This window comes from Anas platyrhynchos, chromosome 2 (assembly GCF_047663525.1).
Source record: "Anas platyrhynchos isolate ZD024472 breed Pekin duck chromosome 2, IASCAAS_PekinDuck_T2T, whole genome shotgun sequence".
NCBI lineage: Eukaryota > Metazoa > Chordata > Aves > Anseriformes > Anatidae > Anas > Anas platyrhynchos.
In genome coordinates, this window is record NC_092588.1 from 53,352,632 (window position 1) to 53,364,599 (window position 11,968).

General features: G+C 40.5%; 1 long non-coding RNA gene across 1 annotated transcript; it reads right to left on the bottom strand.

Moving 5' to 3' along the window:
• Nucleotides 1-1,052: 1,052 nt before the first annotated feature.
• Nucleotides 1,053-11,522, bottom strand: LOC119716174 (uncharacterized). Its single transcript, XR_005263951.2, has 3 exons — nt 11,408-11,522; nt 2,876-3,000; nt 1,053-2,058 (listed from the first exon to the last, which is right to left on the bottom strand). It is a non-coding gene; the product is annotated as an uncharacterized lncRNA (long non-coding RNA).
• Between the last annotated feature and the right edge of the window lie 446 nt (nt 11,523-11,968).

Here is an 11,968-nt window from a genome sequence, read left to right on the forward strand (position 1 = left end):
TGGAGGACCTACTAAAAGGGATTTTTTTTTTATTTTATTTTTCCCCCTCACATATGTGCTCTTCCAAGCCTCTGTTTCACTATTCAATTCAGCATGATACATGGACTAAATGTTTTCTTTCATTTTTTTAATCACAGTTATATCATGCCTGCTGTTTGTACTGGTATGGCTTCCTAGTGCTTTTGTGGTGCTCTGTAGTCAGTATGAACTACCTTCATGCAGGAATCATGGTAGCAGGGTTTTCTTTAAGCAGCCCAGAATTAAATTGGTCTTCATTGCATGTTCTTTCACAAATTCTTCCATTCATTGTTATATCTGACCCCTGTTTTTTCAGTACTAATGTTTTCTAAATATCTCCCTACCTCTGAAATGTTACACATCAAAGGAAATTTTTCTTTGATTCTAGTCTGGGATGACTTCATATTTTTCACTTAAAAGCTTCTACTTTAAGCAGATGTATCCATTTTACTCCTTTAATATTATTGGTTCAGTCCTTCTATGTTATTTTTTACAGTTTCTCTTTCTTTCCTAGTCATTGACCTTTAGGCAGCATTGACTTAAGGTTCTAGTAAGTTCATCTCTTTTTTCTTCCAATGCTTAGTTGAGAAGATAATATAGAATGGATCACCCAGCCCACAGGGTACTTCACAGAGAACCCAGTACATGACAGTCCTCTATTATTTTGTGAATTTACCTGTAATATTTATGCTTTTGTTTCACCAGGAATATAATTAACCTCACAGGATGTTAGTTGGAAAGATGTATCATTTGAACAGAAAAGGAATGAAAATATTTACTTCCAAAATCTATATTCATGTTGGATAGCCTAATATTTAGGCTTGGATTTCCTTTCCTACTCTAAATGTTGCCTTCATATATATCCTAAAGCACTCTAAAAAGTGTGAAGTTAGATGTATACATTAGCAATGTAATAATATTTTAACACTTATAAGAGCCAAATTTTGACACAATTTTCCCCAGCAAGATTCCATATCACTTGCTCTGTGTGCTACTTGTGATCTTCTGAGGATGTACAGAAAAAGAGACACCAATGAGAGTTGTTGATGAATATATTTAGCATCATTTAAAAATAACATTGTCCTTTTCATCTCCTTATTTATATGAATTACAGGCTTATGAAAGGAAATAGGGCTAGAAAAACAGGATATATGGATGAAAGTATCACTTTCCTGATTCAGACAAGATGATGGCAATACTATGCTATATCTAGAAGACTTCTTCACTTAGCTCATATAAAATAGCCCACAGTCCTCAGGAATATGTCATCCTAACTCTGCACATGCAAGGCAGAACACAGGCAGAACTAAACGTTTTTGATTTTTTTCATGTTTTTTTTTTTTTTTTTCTACCATAAAAAGAATTTTTTTTTCATGGTTTTTTTTTTTTTTTCCTACCATGTGTAGGATATGACACGACAGCATGATAGCAGATGAAATGAAGTTCAGATGGATGATCTTTACAATCCACAGACCCATTTTTAATCATTTCTTTGGAAAGAAAAGGTCATTTATATTGGTGGCCCTTGGATTTTAGAGCACTATTATTAAATGGAAGACTCACAAAATGTTTTTTATCTCTGAGAATAAAATGCATTAATCTATCGATTTTTCCTTTGATCACTAAAATCAATGACCACTGTTCTGTGTTTTCTGTATACATATTCTGTCCCTATCTGATTTTCCTATTTTAATTAATACAGGTGGTTCTTTTCTGTGATGTTTAAATATTTCTGTGATTTAGCTTGTACATTATAGTAGGTTTATAATGAATTTTATATTACTGAGTTGTCAATGGAAATGGACTATAGCAAAATTACAACAAATGGCAGGATCTCTCCTGTTGCTTATGACATGGTTCTTTTATTGAAAGTCACCTTCAAAAAAGAGCTAATAGTTTTCACAGCCCTCTGGCCTTTAAAAAGTGTATTTTTCTATTTTCATTTCAGTGTGCTGTCTATTGAAGTAATTTGATTTATACAAAAATATTCTGCTCGAATCATTCTGGACCTCAACTTCATGGTATAGGATGCATTTCAACCTGTAAAAAAAAAAAGAAGTATATGTCTGAATCATAAAATTTATTTATTTATTTATTTATTTATTAAACAAGCTGCTAAGCTGCAGATGAAAACTATATTTAAATCATGAAATTTCAGTGTCTTCACTCATTTTTTTTTTTTTTTTAGTTTTAGGTTTTTATTTGGTTCTAAACTATTCTTGTTTAAAAACAGAAAGAAAGTGAGAAATGAAAAAATATATTATATATTATTTTAATAAAATATTTCGGTCAACCCACTGATATTTTTTCCAGAAGTTTTTTTTTCATTAAAATTTTCAAACCTATTTTTTGTGTTTCTACTCAGCCTGGATTCTCTTTGAAATTTCAAAAGCTTTCATTAGGTTAAAATTTATTTACATACTGATTGCAGTGTCAAATTTAGGTTGCTACTCATATTTATTTTCTGGTATTTCATTACTCTTTTATTTTTTGAGCATTTAATATTAAAACAATAATTGCAATAAACCTTTTTCTCCCCATTGCTTCCCCTCGTATTTTATGAAAAGATAGTTTGCTTGTTTGTTTGTTTGTTCCCTAAGAACTATAAAACTGTTAGTTTTTAATGTGTTCAAAGGCTATTTCTATTTCACTGGCTTTTTCTGTCTATGGCCTCCATCACCTTCCTTCTCTTAGTACTGAGCCTGCTGATGAACTAACTGCCCACTCCCCTCTCATAACAATGTAGAGCAAATGTAGAGAGACTTCTGATGTTTTGTGGCAAACTTCACTTCATTGAGCATCTCCAAATTGCTTCTTTTATTTCTCGTAACCAAAAACATGATGGAAATTTACTTACAAATTTAAAGAAAAAAGTGGTAGGTTAAATTTCCACTCAGTGTTCAGTATGAATGACACAAAAGTGTTCTGTCCTTGAAGCCACTTCAGCGAGGGAGTGTCTTAATTCATCCCACATATTTTCTTCTGGAAGAGAGTAAGTCACTGTAGTCTTTTAACAATGTAGCTCAGTAACCCTTATTAAAGGACTTAGACAACTGACTGTTTCTTGCCCATGCCTTCCCTCCCCCCCCCCCCCCCCCATCCTTTTTTTTTTTTTCTGGGAAAATTAGATGTTCCCAAAAGGGAAGGATTAACAGCTTTAATTCATGTGAAATAAATACTAGAAGGATATCTGCTAACTTTGACAACACTGCTTCACTGTGCTGTCTTCTGTCCTAACAGAATTTCTAATTGTGTCTAATTCGGGCAAAATATTTTGTGGTATTAGGACATAGCGTGACACACATGTGCATTCTGTTGGCTTATTTATGTCCATCTTCATAGTTTTCTAACATACTGTCTCTTGGCTGCAGAGCAGTCTATCAGAGTGTGAATAAAAATAATCATCCTAAACCCTGAGAATCATCCTGGTGCTACAGCATGATTTCCTATGACATTTGGTTGATTTTGTAGAATTCCGTAACCTTTATAGAGCAATATTCTAAAAATACAATTCTGTGCCATGTAGAAAGAGTATCTCTACTATGCATGGGGTCTGCATGGCATAGTGCATGTGGGTGGGAGCCCTGTTTGAAGCTACACTGCTTGGGGCACCCAGCACCTAAAGGTACATAAAATTATCTGTGCTCTTCTTATAAAGTTATCTCTAATAAAAAACATTTAAAACGCTTTAAATCATAAAGTGCTTTTCTTACTTATAAATGGGACAATTTATCCTGGTCCAAAACAGATGTTTTTTTCTTAATTATTCAAAATTCAAAATTTTGTACCTTTCAGACAACTGATGACTGATATTTTAATGTGTGGTTTGGTATAATGTTACTGGGGCAATTTCTCCCTCTGTTGCAACCTCTATTCTGCCTTCCTAGGCAAAAGCCCTGCAGCTGGAGAGAAGATATTGAAGGGCTACAGAGGAGCCCTTCAAGGGAAAGGGAAAGGCCCAAAGGCCCTTCAAGGGAAATTCATTTCCATTATCCTCTCTGTTCTCTCTGGTGTTTTTTTTCTCTCTCTCTTTTTTTTTTTTTTTTTTTTTTTTTTTTTTTTTTTTTTGTGTGTGTGCCTGTATTCATTCTCTAGCTTCTGCATGGGTGAAAGGTGGAAAAGTACTACAACTACTCACACAGAGAGAAAGAAGATAGACTAACAAAGACCACATCTATTTTTCCATAGATCGGGTAACGCAGCTTCTGCTCAATAGATGTTAAGGCTGTGTGTGGAAAAGCAATAATCCAAAAAGCTTTGTCTTCTATGTCTATCAGAGATCTGGGAGTGAGATAGCTTCATATCCCATTTTTCACTCTAAATCATATTTTACTGAGTTTTTCAAGTGAACTCTAGCTAAAGATATTCAAGTGTATATTCAGGCAGGAATATCTAGGTTCTGTTTTTACTCCCACTAACATTTTTCTCATATGTAATACTCAGTAGATTGTTAAGCTGTGCTTGGAAGGTTAGCAGGTAAGTATGAGGCTCTGCTCATCAGGATCAGAATGATAACAGTAATTTTGTGCTAAAACAAAGTCTTAGAAACAAAAGTCCAGACACCTGAAACATTTAAAAACTTTTTCAGGAGAAAAAATATAACAACTTACTAAAAACACGACTTTTATCTTGTAGATTTTTTAATTATTAAGAGTAAATGGTGGTAACCTTCTGAAAATTTCCCTATATTGCACAGGAAGGTGATAACAAAGACAACTTTTATTACTCTGGGACCTTTTAAAAACAAATGGCATTTTGCCTTGTTTTTCTGTATTCTTTAGTTATAAAAGGACTTTAGTTATAAAAGGACTGGCTATCAAGGGAGCATTCTTTCTGTAGGAGGGAGGGTATATTTTGACTCATGTCAAAGATGAAGAAGTTGTTTTTGCTTTGTCTTAATGACCACAGTTTCTAAGTTGCACTGTCTCAAGACAGTAGACTGCACTGGAACAATTCAACAGTTAACAAAATACTTTTGTATTAACTGAGACACAGAGAAGTGTTATTGAGATTTACCAGTTGTTAACAGAAGCCTTCTAAATGTACACAGAAAAGTGTAAAGATAGAAAAAGTGTATCACAGAACTGGACAAAAATAGGGGGGGGCGGGGGGAAGGGAGAATTTCATGCATTCTGACAAGAACTTAATGTTTTTAGCTCAAGAAAAAAGATGTGCTATTATTCTGCTCAAATTGACAAATAAATGCTTAATATAAGAAAGTTGTGTTTTGAATTTTATTACTTTGTGAATCCATGGAAAGATGGAGGGAAAATAAGAGAATCAGCAAAGGCCAACTGTCCAGAAACTGTTGGAGAGGTAAAGGGAGAAGCTGGAGAGGTGAAAGCAACAGAAGACAAGGAAGGAACGTGATCACCTATGCCAGAATGGAAAGGTAGAATCCTGGGATTTGACATGGAGAGGTTAGTAAGAGCTCATGTTTATCTAGCTTTCAAGATAGACAAGACAGATTGAAGATGATCTAAGATGGGACAGTAAGAAAATGAGTTAGTGATGGAAAGGATCAACAACTGAAGATGGCTATGGAAAAAATGCAGTTTATAGAGATGTGAATGACTAAAGTATGCTTATATTGAGTGGGAAAAGACAGGAATGATGCTGAGGAAAATAGAATAAAAAGAAGAGGAAGAGAATAGAGTGTCTGGGACAGTATGAAGGAGATCAGGAAATACTACAGCATGCAGCGAAGAGGTTAGAGGTGGAAAAATCAGAAGAAGGGAGCAGATTAGACTAGACTAGACTAGAATAAATAGTTCAGTTGGAAGGGACTTACAATGATCATTGAGTTCAACTGCCTGACCTCTTCAGGGCTAACCAAAAGTTAAAGCATTTTAATTAGGGAATTATCCAAAAGTGTCTTGAGCACTGACAGGCACAGGGCATCAACAATCTTCCTAGGAAGCCTGTTACAGTGTTTGACCTCTCTCATGGTAAATAAAGGCAGCTGACAGAAGTTGCGAAATCGTCGGCGCTTGTACTCGTGGGGGACTTCAACTTCCCTGACATATCCTGGAAGCACAACACAGCCCAGAGGAAGCAGTCTAGGAGGTTTCTGGAGAAAGTGGAAGATAGCTTCCTGACGCAGCTGATTAGTGAACCTATCAGGGGTGGTGCCCTGCTAGACCTTCTCTTCACAAACAGAGAAGGACTGGTGGAGGATGTGATTGTCGGGAACAGTCTTGGGCAGAGTGACCACGAAATGGTGGAGTTCTCTATTCTTGGCGGGGCCAGGAAGGGAACCAGTAAAACCACTGTATTGGACTTTCGGAGGGCTGACTTTAGGCTGCTCAGGACACTGGTTGGTGGAGTCCCATGGGAGGCGGTTCTGAAGGGCAGAGGGGTTCAGGAAGGCTGGGTGCTATTCAAGAGGCAAATCCTAATGGCACAGGAGCGGTCTATCCCCATGTGCCCAAAGATGAGCCAGCGGGGAAGACGACCAGCCTGGCTCAACAGAGAATTGTGGCTTGAGCTTAGGAGGAAAAAGAGGGTTTATAATCTTTGGAAAATTGGGCAGGCCACTAGGGAGGACTATAAGGATGTAGCGAGGCTGTGCAGGGACAAAATTAGGAAGGCCAAAGCTCATCTGGAGCTCAAGCTGGCTACTGCCGTTAAAGATAACAAAAAACGCTTTTATAAATACATCAACACAAAAAGGAGGACTAAGGAGAATCTCCATCCCTTACTGGATGCGGGGGGAAACTTAGTTACAAGAGATGAGGAAAAGGCGGAGGTGCTCAATGCCTTCTTTGCCTCAGTCTTTAGTGGTAAAACCGGTTGCTCTCTGGATACCCAGTACCCAGAACTGGTGGAAGGGGACGGGGAGCAGGATGTGGCCCTCACCATCCACGAAGAACTGGTTGGTGACCTGCTACGGCACTTGGATGTGCACAAGTCGATGGGGCCGGATGGGATCCACCCAAGAGTACTGAGAGAACTGGCAGAGGAGCTGGCCAAGCCCCTATCCATCATTTATCAGCAGTCCTGGCTATCGGGGGAGGTCCCAGCTGACTGGCGGCTAGCAAACGTGACGCCCATCTACAAGAAGGGCCGGAGGGCAGACCCGGGGAACTACAGGCCGGTCAGTTTGACCTCAGTACCAGGGAAGCTCATGGAGCAGATCCTCTTGGGAGTCATCATGCGGCACTTGAAGGGCAAGCAGGCGATCAGGCCCAGTCAGCATGGGTTTATGGAAGGCAGATCCTGCTTGACGAACCTGATCTCCTTCTACAACAAAGTGACGCGCTGGGTGGACGAGGGAAAGGCTGTGGATGTGGTCTACCTTGACTTCAGCAAGGCTTTTGACACCGTTTCCCACAGCATTCTCCTCAAGAAACTGGCTGCTCTTGGCTTGGACTGGCGCACGCTTCGTTGGGTTAGAAACTGGCTGGATAGCCGGGCCCAGAGAGTTGTGGTAAATGGAGCCAAGTCCAGTTGGAGGCCAGTCACTAGTGGCGTCCCCCAGGGCTCGGTACTGGGGCCGGTCCTCTTTAACATCTTCATCAATGATCTGGATGAGGGCATTGAGTGCACCCTCAGTAAGTTTGCAGATGACACCAAGCTAGGTGCGTGTGTCGATCTGCTTGAGGGTAGGAAGGCTCTGCAGGAGGATCTGGATAGGCTGCACCGATGGGCTGAGGTCAACTGTATGAAGTTTAACAAGGCCAAGTGCCGGGTCCTGCACCTGGGGCGCAATAACCCCAAGAAGAGCTACAGGCTGGGAGAGGAATGGCTGGAGAGCTGCCAGGCAGAGAAGGACCTGGGAGTGATGGTGGACAGTCGGCTGAATATGAGCCAGCAGTGTGCTCAGGTGGCCAAGAAGGCCAACGGCGTCCTGGCTTGTATCAGAAACACTGTGACCAGCAGGGCTAGGGAGGTGATCGTCCCCCTGTACTCGGCTCTGGTGAGGCCGCACCTCGAGTACTGTGTTCAGTTCTGGGCCCCTCGCTACAAGAAGGACATCGAGGTGCTTGAGCGGGTCCAGAGAAGGGCGACGAAGCTGGTGAGGGGCCTGGAGAGCAAGTCCTATGAGGAGCGGCTGAAGGAGCTGGGCTTGTTCAGCCTAGAGAAAAGGAGGCTCAGGGGTGACCTTATCACTCTGTATAAGTATATTAAAGGAGGCTCTAGCGAGATGGGGGTTGGCCTGTTCTCCCATGTGCCTGGTGACAGGACGAGGGGGAATGGGCTAAAGTTGCGCCAGGGGAGTTTTAGGTTAGATGTTAGGAAGAATTTCTTTACTGAAAGGGTTGTTAGACATTGGAACAGGCTGCCCAGGGAGGTGGTTGAGTCACCATCCCTGGAAGTCTTCAAAAGACGTTTAGATGTAGAACTTAGGGATATGGTTTAGTGGGGACTGTTAGTGTTAGGTCAGAGGTTGGGCTCGATGATCTTGAGGTCTCTTCCAACCTAGAGATTCTGTGATTCTGTGATAAATTTTCCTTAATAACTAGTATGAACCTCCCCTAGTCCTTTTTGCCATTGCCACACATCTTATTGGTTACCAGGGAGAAGAGACCAGAACATCCCTCTCTATTTCACCTCTGAGGCTCTTTTGGTCTGTTTCTAACAGATGAGATCTGTCAGGAAGGCAGCAGTATGGAAGGCAAGATAAAGGTGAGAAGGTGCAAACCCTAGTAGTCAGTGAAGTAGGAATTTTGTCTCAGAAGTTGACATTGATGTTAGAAACAGGATCTGGTTCTTTCTTTGCATTTGTAGCTACTTCTGACTGTGGCCAAGTAGAGCTAAGTGAAAAAGATGCTGAAATTCTGGAACAGAATCCTAACCTTGGAATAACTATAAAGCCAACACATAATTTAACTGTACCATAGAGAAAGCTGTAATTGGCTAGTGTGTATTTTACAAGAAATGACAGAATCATAGAATCACAGCATTACAGAAGGGTTGAAATTGGAAGGGACTTCTGGAGATCATCTGGTCCAACACTGTTGCCAAGCAGGGACTCCTGGAGTACATTACACAAGATTGCAACTTCTCCTTCTTCAAAGAAGGGGACTCCATAACCTCTCTGGGCAACCTGCTCCAGTGCTCTCTCTCCCTTACAGTAAATAAATGTTTTCTCATATTCAGCTGGAACTTCCTGTGTTTCAGTTTGTGTCTATTGCCTCTTGTCCTGTCATTGGACACCACTGAAAAGAGTCCAGCCCCATCTTCTTGACACCCTCCCCTCAGATATTTGTATAAATTGAGAAGATCCCCCTTCAGTCTTCTCTTGTCCAGACTAAACAGGCCCAGCTCTCTCAGCCTCTCCTTCTGTGACAGGTGCTCCAGTACCCTAATCATCTTTGTAGCCCTTCGCCCCTTTGCTGGACTTGCTCCAGGAGCTCCACATCCCTATTATACTGGGGAGCCTAGAACTGGATACAAGTGTGGCCTTACCAGGGCTGAGTAGAAGGGGAGGATCACTTGCCTTGACCTGCTGGCAACACTCTGACTAATACACTTCAATGGCCTTCTCGGCCACAAGGGCACATTGCTAGCTCATGGTTAACCTGCTGTCCACCAGGACCCCCAGGTCCTTCTCTACAAAGCTGCGCTCCAGCAGGTCAGCCCCCAGTCCGTAGTGGGCATGGGGTTATTCCTCTCTAGGCACAGGACCTTGCATTTGTCTTTGTTGAATTTCAAGGGGTTCCTCACTGCCCAACTCTCCAGCCTGTCCAGGTTTCTCTGAACGGTAGCACAGCCCTCAGGGGTATCAGCCACTCTTCTCATTTTTGTGTCATCCGCAAACTTGCTGAGGGGGCCCTCTGACACATCATCCAGGTCCACTGATGAATAAACTGAATAGGACTGGACCCAGTACTGACCCCTGGAGGACACCACTAGCTACAGGCTTCCAACTAGACAGCACTGCTGATCACAACCCTCCAAGCTCTACCATCCACCCACTTTGCAAACCACCTCAGTGGCCACTTATCCACCCCACATTTCCTGAACTTGCTTATGCATATGTTATGGGAGACAGTGTTAAAAGCCTTATTGAAATCAAGACAACATCCACTGCTCTCCCATCATCTACTTGGCTAGTCATTCCATCATAGAAGGCTATCATGCTGGTCAAGCATGACTTCCCCATGCAGACTATTCCTGACTTCCCCATACAGACTATTCCTGACTTCCCCATGCAGACTATTCCTGATCACCTTCTTCTCCATGTGATTGGAAAATAAAAGATCTATGTTTAAGATGGACTTCTATTTATTATAGACTCCATAATGGACTGCAGTCCATGATAGCTGTCAGTCACTGTAACTTACAGGGGCTATGGAGACCAGCCAAACTTTTTCCTAGAAAGTATCATGGGTAGCAGGTACTGATCATAAATAAGAACTTTGAGCTTATTCCAAGCCTACTCTATTCAGTACATTGGGACTGTGAAAGAGTAAATCTTCAAAGGCGTGGGTTGTGGTTCATGACCAATTGCAGCAAAAAGGAAAAAAAAAAAAAAAGGAAAAAAAAAAACAACAAAGGAAGTGAGGGGCTCATAGAATAAAGGATTCTGAACTGTACTTGGCTGAAAAAGCAGCTCAAGGGTTTCATGTGAGACTGTCATACACCAGTTTATCCTGTAGATCACACCATGATGTGTTTTACGAACACTATGGGAGCCGACTAACAGAACTGGGAAGAACAGCAGAAACCTTCTTTTCCTGGTGTGATTCAGGCTATGTCATACGGGCCAACCTCAGACTCTCTGGAGCAAAGCATTTTGCACTTCCCTGTCTTTCCAGCATGGCAGGGTGGCAGGGAGCACAGTAGCCCACTTGGATATTTACTTAAAATGCAGCCATCTCATTCTTGCTGCAGGCAGTTGTCTGGGAAAGGTGACACAGAAGGACAAGATGTAATAACTTTAATGAATACTTTCTTAGACAGAAAGGTTCTTAGGCCAGAAATGATCATTATGATAATCTATTCTGAACTTCTGTAAAGCACGGGCCACAGTATTTCATCAGAGGATCCTACAATAAGGCCAATACTTAACAACAGCTTCAATGAAATGTCAAAACTTAGAATTTTGTAAGGATATTCATCCCTCTACATTCAGAATAAGCATATATAAGATCCTCAAAGTGTGCTGTTATATTTTAGCAACAGATTTTCCTTTTGCGTTCTAATTGAAGCTGGCATATGCTGCTGGCACTTTGAATAGCATTGCCTTACATATCATTCAAACCTGGCACAGAAAAATACCCTTCTTTTCCTTCTCATTTCAATCTGGTTTTGGACTTTTTTTTCTTCAATAGATAGTAGAGAGCATGCATATTTTTAATAACAATTATATCCTGAACAAATGCACATAATAGGTAATTAATACATTCCTTTTGTTGTTTTTAGTAGACAAGTCAATGCTTACCAATGTGAGGTTCAGAAGAAAGTAACTGAGCCAATGTTGTGATTTAACCCAACAGGCAGCTAAACACCGCAGTCATTTGCTCACTCCCCCTGCACTAGGAGGTGGGAGAGAACTGGAAAAAAAAAAAAAAAAAAAAAAAAAAAAAGATAGAACTCATGGGTTGACTTAAAAACAGAAAAACAAACAAACAAACAAACAAAAACAGAAAAGAAATGGATAATAATAATAATAATAACAATAACAATAATATAAATATACACATTCACAAAGCAAGTGATTTACAATGCAACTGCTCACCACTCACACTTATGAAATTCCACCTATAGGTGGAAGCTTATCTTCCACCCTTACACGTGGTAAAAAACCTAATTTCTAGTCTTAAAATATTTGAAATTATTTGGGGTGTCTCTTGTTTGTGCCATGCACCATCAGATCTACTAAGTCTTAACATTCTGACTCTGCCTCTTTTAACCATAACAGGTAAATCTTATAAATATTGTTCATTAATGTCTTAGAGGAAAATCAAGAAGCTAGTAAATATAATAAAAAAATTGTTTTCTT